Below are 11,970 nucleotides of genomic sequence, written 5' to 3' on the forward strand. Positions count from 1 at the left end.
TTCTCGGTGGAGCAAAGGAAGCAAAGAGGAAGCTCAAGATCACAGTGCCTCCCCCTTGCCACGGGTGGGGCAGATTTATAGGCGAGCCGCGACCACCAACCGTCATGGGAGCGTGAGTGTCGCACGCCCCTCGGGGGCCGCAAGGTGGGCCGGCGGGCGCATTGCCACCCACGTCGCCTCACCTGGCAACCGAGCGGTCACGTCCGTGAGGGCCGTTGGGCATGGGCAAGTCGCGCCGATGCCATTCAATGGTAACAATGATGCCCGGCGTAGTTCTTGGAGATCGTGCCATCGTGGTCCGGTGCGCCCCGGACGCCTCGAGGAGCGAGAGCGTTGCCGCATGGCGGCTGGACACGTGTGCCCCCTAGCCCGCGAGCATTTGGGGCCCGCGATTCTTCAGGCCGCCCTCAAGGCTTTGCCGAGAAGCCAACCCAAGCGCGCCTTGGGCCCGGGGGCTACTGCAGCATTCTGGGAATGGGGGCACCGAGACCTAACTGCCTGCGGCCCAGGGTTGGCGCACTTCATCAGCCAAAAATCAACAGGCCCGACACCACTCGTGGCAAGGCCCTCACAAGGGGCCAAACCTCGTGAGGAGGAACAACATCAAGACTTGCACGGGGCCTCCTCACGACCCCTCTAGAGCAGCGGATATTCTGAGGTGAGACCCGACCTCAGGAGTAGAGGATGGCGCGGGGAAGGACAGGCGAGCAGCGGATTGCAGGACGGCGCAGTTTCCCCTTTTGCGCAAAGGAGGGAAGGACGTACGCGGGTTCCCAAGGCATCTTCCAAAGGTTTCCATTCTGGTGCAACAAGGCCATCATCGCCCGCCGGCAGGACGGACGTCACCCTGGACCCGTCCCTCTTACGCTGACAGCCACTTTGCACGCGAAGACCACCTTTTGGACAGGGGAAGCATGTTCACCTGTCCCCCTTCGAAATTGGCCGTTGTGGGATCCCTTCCCACTGAAACAATAAGGGAAGAGGATCCGGGCCGCCGCTATATATAGAGGATAGGTTACTTCGTAGAGGGGGGCGATTCATTCACTCATCCACTGGCACCACACCAAGGCCAGCCAACCTCCACAGGCCCTAGAATATTGTACCAGTTCGTCCACCAACCTCCACGAGAGGCAATCCACCAAAGCAGGAGTAGGGTATTATGCTTCCCAGCGGCCCGAACCTGGGTAAACTGTTGTGTTCTGTGTCTTCCTCGCCATCGAGTGAGTTCTCTGCCATCCCCAGCGAGTAGAAAGTTAGGTGAGGCGTCCCCGCGAGATATCTTCGTACACGCCCTTGAGTTCGAATCTTTAGGGTTTTGCGGAGCCCAAAATCCGACAATCATGAACATAGTCAAAAGGTCTTTGCAAATTAACTTTTAGCTTGCATTGTAGCTCTACTGTTTTTAATATGTTCATAGAGAAAATTTGTTGAAAGTTGATAGTAGCAGTTATGTGGACTAGGTTTGTAAATTGAGGATTGTCCTCATTGCTGCACAGAAGGCTTATGTCCTTAATGCACCGTTCGGTATGCTAAACCCCGAGCGTCGTCTCTAGATGTTGTGAACATCTGACCTACACGTTTTTTATGACTACATGATAGTTCAGTGCATATGCTTAAACGGCTTAGAATTGAGGCATTGAAGACGTTTCAAACATCACGGGACATACGAGATGTTCCAAGGGATGAAATTGGGATTTCATGCTCGTTCTCTTCTTGCGAGGTATGAGACCTCCGACAAGATTCTTTGTCTACAAAGTAAGGGAGAAAAGCTCAATCATTGAGCATGTGTTCAGATTATTTGGGTGCTACAATCGCTTGAATCGAGTGGGAGTTGATCTTCCAGATAAGATAGTGATTGACATAGTTCTCCAAAATCACCGCCACCAAGCTACAGAGCTTCGTGATGAACTATAACATATCAGGGATAGATATGATGATCCTTGAGCTATTCACGATGTTTGACACCGCGAAAGTAGAAATCAAGTAGGAGCATCAAATGTTGATGGTTAGTAAAACCACTAGTTTCAAGAAGGGCAAGGGCAAGAAGGGATACTTCATGAAACGGCAAACCAGTTGCTGCTCTAGTGAAGAAACCCAAGGTTGAACCCAAACCCGAGAGTAAGTGCTTCTATAATGACGGGAACGGTCACTGAAGTGGATCTACCCTAGATACTTGGTAGACAAGAAGGTTGGTAAAGTCGACAAAAGTATATTGGATATACATGATATTGATGTGTACTTTACCAGTACACCTAGTAGCACTAGGGTACTAGATACCGGTTCGTTTGCTAAGTGTTAGTAACTCGAAATAAAAGCTACGGAATAAATGGAGACTAGCTGAAGGCGAGGTGACGATGTGTGCTGGAAGTGTTTCCAAGGTTGATGTGATCACCATCGCACGCTCCCTCTACCATCGGGATTAGTGTTAAACCTAAATAATTGTTATTTGGTGTTTGCGTTGAGCATAGACATGATTAGATTGTGTTTATCGCAATACGGTTATTCATTTAAAGAGAATAATGGTTACTCTATTTATTTGAATAATACCTTCAATGACCTTGCACCTAAAATGAATGGTTTATTGAATGTCGATCATAGTGATACACATGTTTGATGCCAGTAGTAATGATAGTACCACTTACTTGTGGCACTGCCACTTGAGTCATATTGGTATAAAACGCATGAAGAAGCTCCATGCTGATGGATATTTGGACTCACTTGTTTTTGAAAAGTTTGAGAAATGCGATCCATGTCTATTGGTATAAACGCATGAAGAAACTCCATGCAGATGGATCGTTTGGACTCACTTGATTTTGAATCACTTGAGACGTGCAAATCATACCACATGGGCAAGATGACTCAAGGCCTCGTTTTCCAGTGAGATGGAACAAGAAAGTAACTTGTTGGAAGTAATGCATTTTGATATGTGCAGTCCAATGAGTGTTGAGGCACGCAGTGGATATTGTTATGTTCTTACTTCACAAATGATTTGAGTAGATACTAGTATATTTACTTGATGAAACACAAGCCTAAATTATTGAAAGGTTCAAGTAATTTTAGAGTGAAGTGGAAGATCGTCGTGACAAGAGGATAAAATGTCTACGATATAATCATAGAGATGAATATCTGAGTTGCGAGTTTGGTACACAATTAAGACATTGTGGAAATTGTTTCACAGCTAATGCCACCTGGAACACCATAGTATGACGGTGTGTCCGAACGTCATAGTCGCGCCCTATTGCATGTGGTGCATACTATGATGTCTCTTATCGGACTACCACTATTGTTTTTGGGTTAGGCATTAGAGACAACCCCGTTCACTTTAAATAGGGCACCACGTAATTCCGTTGAGATGACACCGTATGAACTATGGTTTGGAGAAACTTAAGCTGTCGTTTCTTAAAAGTTTGGGTCTGCGACGCTTATGTGAAAAAGTTTCAGCCTGATAAGCTCAATCCCAAAGTGGATAAATGCATCTTCATAGGATACCCAAAATAGTTGGGAATACCTCCTATCTCAGATCTGTAAGCAAAAAAGTTTATTTCTAGAAACGGGTCCTTTCTCGAAAAAAGTTTCTCTCAAAAGAATTGAGTGGCAGGATGGTAGAAACTTGATGAGGTTATTGAACCGTTGCTTCAAACAGTGTGTAGCAGGGCGCAGGAAGTTGTTCCTGTGGCACCTACACCAATTGAAGTGGAAGCTGATGATAGTGATCATGAAGCTTCGGATCAAGTTACTACAAACCTAGTAGGTCGACGAGGTCACGTACTGCTCCAGAGTGGTACAGTAACCCTGTCTTGGAGGTTGTGTTGTTGGACAACAATGAATCTACGAACTATGGAGAAGCGATGGTGGGCCCGGATTCCGACAAATGGATGGAGGCCATGAAATCCGAGAGAGGGTCCATGTATGAAAACAAAGTGTAGACTTTGGAAGAACTACTTGATGGTTGTAATACTATTAAGTACAAATGGATCTTTAAAAGGAAGACAGATGATGATGGTGAAAAGTCACTATTAAGAAAGTTTGACTTATCGCAAAGATGTTTCCGACAAGTTCAAAGAGTTGACTATGATGAGACTTTCTCACTCGTAGCGATGCTAAAAGTCTGTTGGAATTATGTTAGCAGTTGCTGCATTATTTATGGAATCTTGTAGATAGGATGACAAAGCGTTGTTTCCTCGACGGTTTCCTCGAGGAAAGGTTGTATGTGATACAACCAGAAGGTTTTGTCGATCCTAAGGATGCTAACAAGTATGCAAGCTCCAGCGATCCTTCTATGGACTGGAGCAAGCATCTCGGAATTGGAATATACGCTTTGATGACAAGATCAAAGTTTTTGGGTTTATACATGGTTTGTGAGAAACTTGTATTTCCAAAGAAGTGAGTGGGAGCACTATAGAATTTCCCATTAGAATATGTGATTGACATATTGTTGATAGGAAATAATGTAGAATTTATGAAAAGCATAAAGGGTTGTTTGAAAGGAGTTTTTCAAAGGAAAACCTGGATAGAGCTACATGAACATTGAGCATCAAGATCTATAGAGATAGATAAAAATGCTTAATAGGACTTCTAATGAAATGCATGCCTTGACAAGTTTTTGAAGGAGTTCAAAATAGATCAGCAAAGAAGGAGTTCTTAGCTGTGTTGTAAGGTGTGAATTTGAGTAAGACTCAAAGCACGACCATGGCAGAATAAAGAGAAAGGACAAAGTTCGTCCCCTATGCATTAGCCGTAGGCTCTATGGTATGATATGTTGTGTTCCGCACCTGATGTGTGCATTGCTATGAATTTATCAAGGGGTACGAAAGTGATCCAAGAGTGGATTACTAGACAATGGTTAAAGGTTATACTTAATAACTAGTGGACTAAGGAATTTTTCTCCATTATGGAGGTGATAAAAGAGTTCGTCGTAAAGGGTTATCTCGATGCAAACTTTGACACTAATCCAGATGACTCTCAAAAGTAAACCGGATTCGTATAGTGGAGCACTCATTTGGAATAGTTCCGAATGGTGCGTGGTAGCAGCATATATAGGATCACATAGAGATTTGTAAAGCACACATGGATCTGAAAGGTTCACACGCGTTGACTAAAAACCCCTCTCACAAGCAAGACATGATCGAACCCCAGAACTGTATGGGTGTTAGATTCATTACAATCACATAACTGATGTGAACTAGATTATTGACTCTAGTGCAAGTGGGAGACTATTGGAAATATGCCCTAGAGGCAATAATAAATTGTTTACTATTATATTTCCTTGTTCATGATAATCATTTATTATCCGTACTAGAATTGTATTGAATGGAAACTCAGATACATGTGTGGATACAAAGACAACACATTGTCCCTAGTAAGCCTCTAGTTGCCTAGCTCGTTGATCAAAGTTGGTCAAGGTTTCCTGGCCATAGACAAGTGTTGTCACTTGATAACGGGATCACATCATTAGGAGAATGATGTGATGGACAAGACCCAAACTATGAACGTAGCATATGGTCGTGTGAGTTTATTGCTACTATTTTCTGCATGCCAATATATCTGTTCCTATGACCATGAGATCATGCAAATCCCGGACATCGGAGGAATACCTTGTGTGTATAAAACGTCGCAATGTAACTGGGTGACTATAAAGGTGTTGTACAGGTATATCTGAAGGTGTCTGTTGGGTTGGCGTGAATCGAGACTGCGATTTGTCACTCTGTATGACGGAGAGGTATCTTGGGGCCCAATCGGTAATACAACATCACAATAAGCCTTGCAAGCAATGTGACTAAGCAGTTGGTTACGGGATCTTGTATTATGGAACAAGTAAAGAGACTTGCCCGTAACGAGATTGAACTAGGTATGGAGATACCGACGATCGAATCTCGGGCAAGTAACATACCGAAGGACAAAGGGAACAACATATGGGATTAACTGAATCCTTAACATAGAGGTTCAACGGATAAAGATCTTCGTAGAATATGTAGGAGCCAATTTGGGCATCTAGGTCATGTTATTGGTTATTGACTCGGGAATGTCTCACGTCATGTCTACATAGTTCTTGAACCCGAGGGTGTGCACACTTAAGGTTCGATGATGTTTCGGTATTATTGAGTTATGTGTGTTGGTAACCGAAAGTTGTTCGGAGTCCTGGATGAGATCCCAGACGTCACGAGGAGCTCCGGAATGGTCCGGAGGTAAAGATTGATATATAGGAAGTCCTGTTTTGGTCACCGGAAAAGTTTTGGGTACTTCGGTAGTGTATCAGGAGTGCCGGGAGGGTACCGGGGACCATCGGGGGGGGTGTCACGCCCCGAGGGGACTCATGGGTTGTGGGAGGAGACAATCCAGCCCCTAGTGGCCTGGCCTAAGCCCCCACTAAGGCCCATGAGGTTTGAGAAGGAAAAAAACCCAAAGGTGGAAGAGGAGGAAAGGGTTTCCAAGTGGAGAGGAGGAATCCTACTCCTAGTAGGATTGGAGTAGGACCCCTCCACCTCCAATTTCGGCCAAACCTTGAGGGTTTGAGGCTGCCTCCTTGTGACGCCCCCAATTTAATCGTACGCTAATCACACATGCAAATGCATACAATCAAACTCAAGGACTCATGGGAAGATATCACAACACAACTCTAGACACAAATAAAACAAAACAAGCTTCATATTACAAGCCAGGGGCCTTGACGGCTAGAATACAGAAGCTCTGAAAACACACAAGTTAGCGGAAGCAACAATATGTGAGTACACACATAACATGGGGTGCCTTAGAAAAGTCTAGCACAAAAGAAACACGATCGAACGAGGCGAGGCCTCCTGCCTGGGAGCCTCCTAACTACTTCTCGTCTTCAGCGGCCTCCACATAGAAGTCACCAACGGGGTGACACGCGTCGGCAGGAAACTCCATCTCCTGGGCTCCAACATCTGGTCACAGCAACGGATCAAGGGGGCAAAGGGGGATCAAAGCAACGGTGAGTACTCATCCAAAGTACTCGCAAGACTTACATCAGAACTATGATAAAATATGCAACAGTATCAAAGAAGGGGTTTATGTGTGGACTGACTGCAACAATGCAAGAATAGAGAGAAGGCCTAGTCCTATCGAAGACTAGCATCTTCAGGGTCTCGCAGCAATAGACGAGAGTAGAACAGGGGTAACACAAATAATAGTCATATTGATGCAGCAATAGTAATATGAGGTCACGTCCAAAGATCCTTCCTCGACTCCCTGCGAGGAAGAAATCCCACGGCAACAATTCCAGTTAAGTAACAGTTGTAGTTGTATAAGATTAGGGCACAACTCCAAGTCGTCTTGTAACCGTGGACACGGCTATCCGAATAGTTAATATTCATCCCTGCACGGGTGCACCAAGTTTCCCGTCACGCTCGATAACACTCTGGTCGGACACACTTTTCTGGGTCATGCACGACCTCAGAATATCGACACATCACAGCCCCACCTACACTCAACAGAGAGGCCAGCCCGCCGGTCTAAATCCTAAGCACAAAGGGGTCGTGGGCCCACTTGCCCTCTGTGCTCCTGCACGATACAAGGGCGGCTGATGTCAGTCCTAGCACCCCTTAATCACAAGTGCGATGCATCTCAGGACCACTCGTGCGCGCGCCGCTCCATTGCTGACGTCTAAAGAGCTTCGGCTGATACAGCGACGTCGAGTACCCATAATTCTTCCCGCGTAGCGGGTTAGTGCGAAAAGGTCTCCGACCAACCCAGATCAAATACCCAAATCCATTATCATTTTAATTAAGTCAACGACACATCCACACGAGAATCCACCTGCCTAACATCTATTCATCAAAGATCCCAGTAACATGGTCAAGTAACTGTGTGGTTGAAACATCAGGGGGAATCTGAGGTATCACCCTCGTTGGATTCCGAATGATGTATCCGTCAAGGTGGACCTAGAGGAATCACCCTCGAGGGTCCCACACTTGAGGGGTTGCACGATAGAGGCATCGTCGGGAATGGTGAAAGAGGAATCACCCTCAATAACCACGACCGACTAGCTACACTACAGAGGGATCATCATGAGTACTTCGCGAGGTGTCACCCTCGGTACCCGATAGTAGCTCTGTAGCGTCGTACAACTAAGGGGGTGTAAGTGATGTGTTGGGTCTGGCTCGTCGATCAGGGATCGAGACTCGACAATTAAGCGGGGCAACTGGACTAAGGGGTCACAGGGGATGATTGCTCCACCTATACTAAACAGTTTAAAGTGCGGTACTGAAAGTAGCAGTTCATCAAAATTAGGCTATGCATCACATATAGGAGCTAAATACAACATTAGCAAAATTCTAATGCAAGCATGAGGAAGAAAGACATAGGCGATATAGGGATGATCAAGGGAGTTTTGCTTGCCTTGTTGCTCTGCGGCAAAGGGCTCGTCATCAAGAGGGTACGTGTACCCGACAGCAGCGTCAGTCTCGGGGTCTACCGGTAAGAAGAGGGGGAGAAACAATAAATAATAGCAACATGTGCAACACTAAGCATGACATGGCAAGATGCAAGCTAGGCATGAGCTAACGCAGTAACATCCGTCATAGACGGGTCGGGAAAATATCACATGATATTTCCCGGTCTCTGGCTACTACCGGACAGATGGAAAACGATGGAAAAGTTCCACGTTTGCTATGCTAGGGACGCGTGACACACGAATGGACCGTGTATCCGGGTTTGTCTCGCTGTGCTCATCAACTTTCATGTTGAAAATACTTTGATCTCACTTAAGATTTTATTTTATATTAATTTTTAAAGTTTTCTTAATATTTAGGAGTTAAAAACATATTTAATTAATTATTAAATATTACTATGACATCAGCATGATGTCATGCTAACATCAGCAGTTGACTAGTCAAACTAACCAATGGGTCCCATGTCATAGACACAATTTTTAATTAGGGTTAATTATTAAATAATCAGATTAATTTAGTGGGGGGCCCACGTGTCATATTCTAATAGGATAATTCAATTATCTAATTAACAGATTACTAATTACTCTTAAGCATACATTTACTAATAAATTCATTAATTAACTAATTAACTAATTAATTAATTGAAGTAATTATTAATTATTATTTTTATACTATTATTATTCATTCTTTTATTTCAACAAAGGGTTATGCGGGGCCTCCTTATCAGTGGGAGTGGGGGGTTGGCCCCACATGGAAGTGGCCCACCGGCCACACACAACACAACACCCACACACACTGTGTACATCAAACTTTACGTACACACGCATACACATATACACATTTTTACACACATCAACATATACATGAAATACAATCATATGTATTTATACACAAATACATTCATCACACTATGCACACATACATACATCTCTCAATTTGCTTATTTTCTTTTCTTTTTTATTCTACTTGTTCTAACCTCTCTCTCTCTCAAACTACATGAGGCAACTGCTGGTGGACCAACAGGAAGGGCCCGAAGGGGCGCGATGGAGATCGCCGGAGGCTGCGGTGCGGGGCGTCGAAACGAAACCGGAACTGGGGAAGGAAGAAGGGGGTGTTCCTCACCCACGTTGTAGTCGAGCAGCGGCTCGATGAAGTCTGTTGGGGAGGGGACGTCGGTTTCGGTGTTGAGGTGAGGATGCGGAGCCGTCGGGGACGAGGGAGGCCGGCGAGGAAGGAGGTGCAGCGGCCGGCGGTGAGCGGTGCAGCGGGGAAGGCGACGAGTTGCCGTGGCCGGCGGTGGCCGGCGAGGAGCAGCACAACCGGGGCGACGCGGGGCGGCACCAGCGCGGGGTGAGGCGAGCCGCCACCAGGGGGTGAGGGAGGCGCGGTTGGAGCCCATGGGCAGACCTGGCGGCGGAGGGGCGACACGGGGTGTGTGGTGGCACGCTCGGGGCTGGCTCGATGGCGCGACGCGCCGTGAGGACGTGGGGCGGCGGCGCGCGAGGGGAACTGGGAGGGTCTAGCGCGGTTGGGTGCGCAGGGAACAGTGAGGAGGGCCGGCGGCGAGAGTGCTCAGCCCCGATCCAGATTCGGATCGGAAGCGAGAGGGGAGGGGAGAGCGGGGCGACGGGGGTGGTTGGGGGTGAGGAGCGGGGCGTGGGGTTGGGGGTGAGGATCGGGAGCGAGAGGGGAGGGGAGAGCGGGGCGACGAGGGGAGAGGAGCGTCGCGAGGGGAGGCTGGGGGTTCGGTCCAGGGAGGTTGCGACGTGGGGACCTGATGAGGGGCTCGGTCCCCTCGTTTCTCGCGGCGGGGAGAGGGGGGAGTGGGAGGAGAGGCCTCGGTAGGATTTCTCCTAGGGGTCTTATACCTCCACGCGGATGGGCTATGGGTGGTGGGCCATTTGGCCGAGTTGGGTCGGCCTTTTGGGTTTTTTTCCTTTTTTTTATTTTTTTGTTATTTTTTATATAGTTTCTGTTTTAAATACATAGGAGTTCTAAATAATCTTAAAAATGCCCGATTCAATTCTATAAATAATTAAGGAATATTTGTAACTCATCCGACATTTTTATTTTAACATTCAAAAACTTTTCTTGTTTTGATTTATTTTAAATTTGAATTTGGATCGGTTTGAAACTACGCGAGACTACCAATAGTAATCCCGGTGACGTGACACCATTAGCATAGGTTTATTGTAGCTTAATTTACCGGGGCGTCACACTCCTCCCCTCCCTCCCTCCTATATATACTAGAGGAATTAGAGGCAGCCCTAACCCTAATTTCCACGTACTCCCTCTACTTCTCTCTAGATCTGTTTCTCCTCTAGTCTAGTTCGGCGGTGCTTAGGCGAAGCCCTGCTCGATTAGTTCACCACCACCACGCTGTCGTTCTGGAGAACTCATCTACCTCTCCGCCCCTTTTGCTGGATCAAGAAAGCGAGGATCGACATCGAGTTGTACGTGTGCTGAACGCGGAGGTGCCATCCGGATCGTGATGGATCTCGGGACGGATCGTGATGAGATCGCGGGACGGGCTGCGATTTGAATCGCGAAGATGTTCCACTACATCAACCGTGTTATATACGCTTCCACTTAGCGATCTACAAGGGTATGAAGATTCACTCTCCCCTCTCGTAGATGATCATCACCATGGATAGGTATTGCGTGTGCGTAGGAAATTTTTTGTTTCCCGTGCAATGTTCCCCAACAATATACGATGCATGATGTAAAGAAATGGGTTCATAACATGGGAGACCTCAGCAGATGGGGATTCCTTCAGAATATAATATGGCAGGAACTTTTCCTTAGCTAGAGAAGTAGGCTTAGCGTGTGGACGCAAGCCAACTGGGTGCTCAAGCCCTTTATCCTGAACATGCAGAAGGTCCATGAACTCCTTCCACGTAGAAGACAGTAGCTCCACATTTGTCATCCAGGTCATCATGCAGTCGTCATCAGGGTGAAAGTGGACAGTAGCAAAGAAATGGGCCACTATCTCAGGATCAAAGGCATGATGGAAAGTGATGAGCTCCTCAATTTGAAGTTGTTCCACCATGGCCAAAGCTTGGCCAAAGTATGCAGGGTCTTTCTTCAGATGGTTCATATCAATCCACTACACGGGAACATACACATTCTTCTTTGTTTTGATGATGTATTCATAAATAAGAAGTTGACCCTTGGTCCAGAACATGTCTCCATCGGGAAACTGAACCCTATCGGTGACATAGGGGTTGACCTTTCGGCGAAGCTGAAACTCGGCGAGTGGCATGGCATCCCAATCAACATTGTACTTGTTCTTGTGAGAAATCTTCTTAAAATTGCGCTTTGGAGCTTGAGAACCCTTGAGGACATCCGAAGAGCGAGGTCGCTTGGAACTGGCATCCCGAGGTGGGTTAGAGCGCCTGGAGCCACCACCTAAGACACGCAAATGCAAAATACAAGAGAAAGACACAAGAAGTCAAGGCAAGGATCAACACACACAAGAAAATCCCAGATAAAAGAAAGCTGGAAGGGTAAGACTTGTGAGCTCGGGGAACGGCAGTAGTACCGTTGCTTGAGCGGTAGT

At 46.7% G+C, this 11,970-nt stretch overlaps 1 pseudogene; it reads left to right on the forward strand.

Annotated features, from left to right (window-relative positions):
* Positions 1–221: 221 nt before the first annotated feature.
* LOC123426830 lies at positions 222–9,765 on the forward strand (annotated as a pseudogene).
* The last annotated feature ends 2,205 nt before the right edge of the window (positions 9,766–11,970 follow it).

This window comes from Hordeum vulgare, chromosome 2H (assembly GCF_904849725.1).
Source record: "Hordeum vulgare subsp. vulgare chromosome 2H, MorexV3_pseudomolecules_assembly, whole genome shotgun sequence".
NCBI lineage: Eukaryota > Viridiplantae > Streptophyta > Magnoliopsida > Poales > Poaceae > Hordeum > Hordeum vulgare.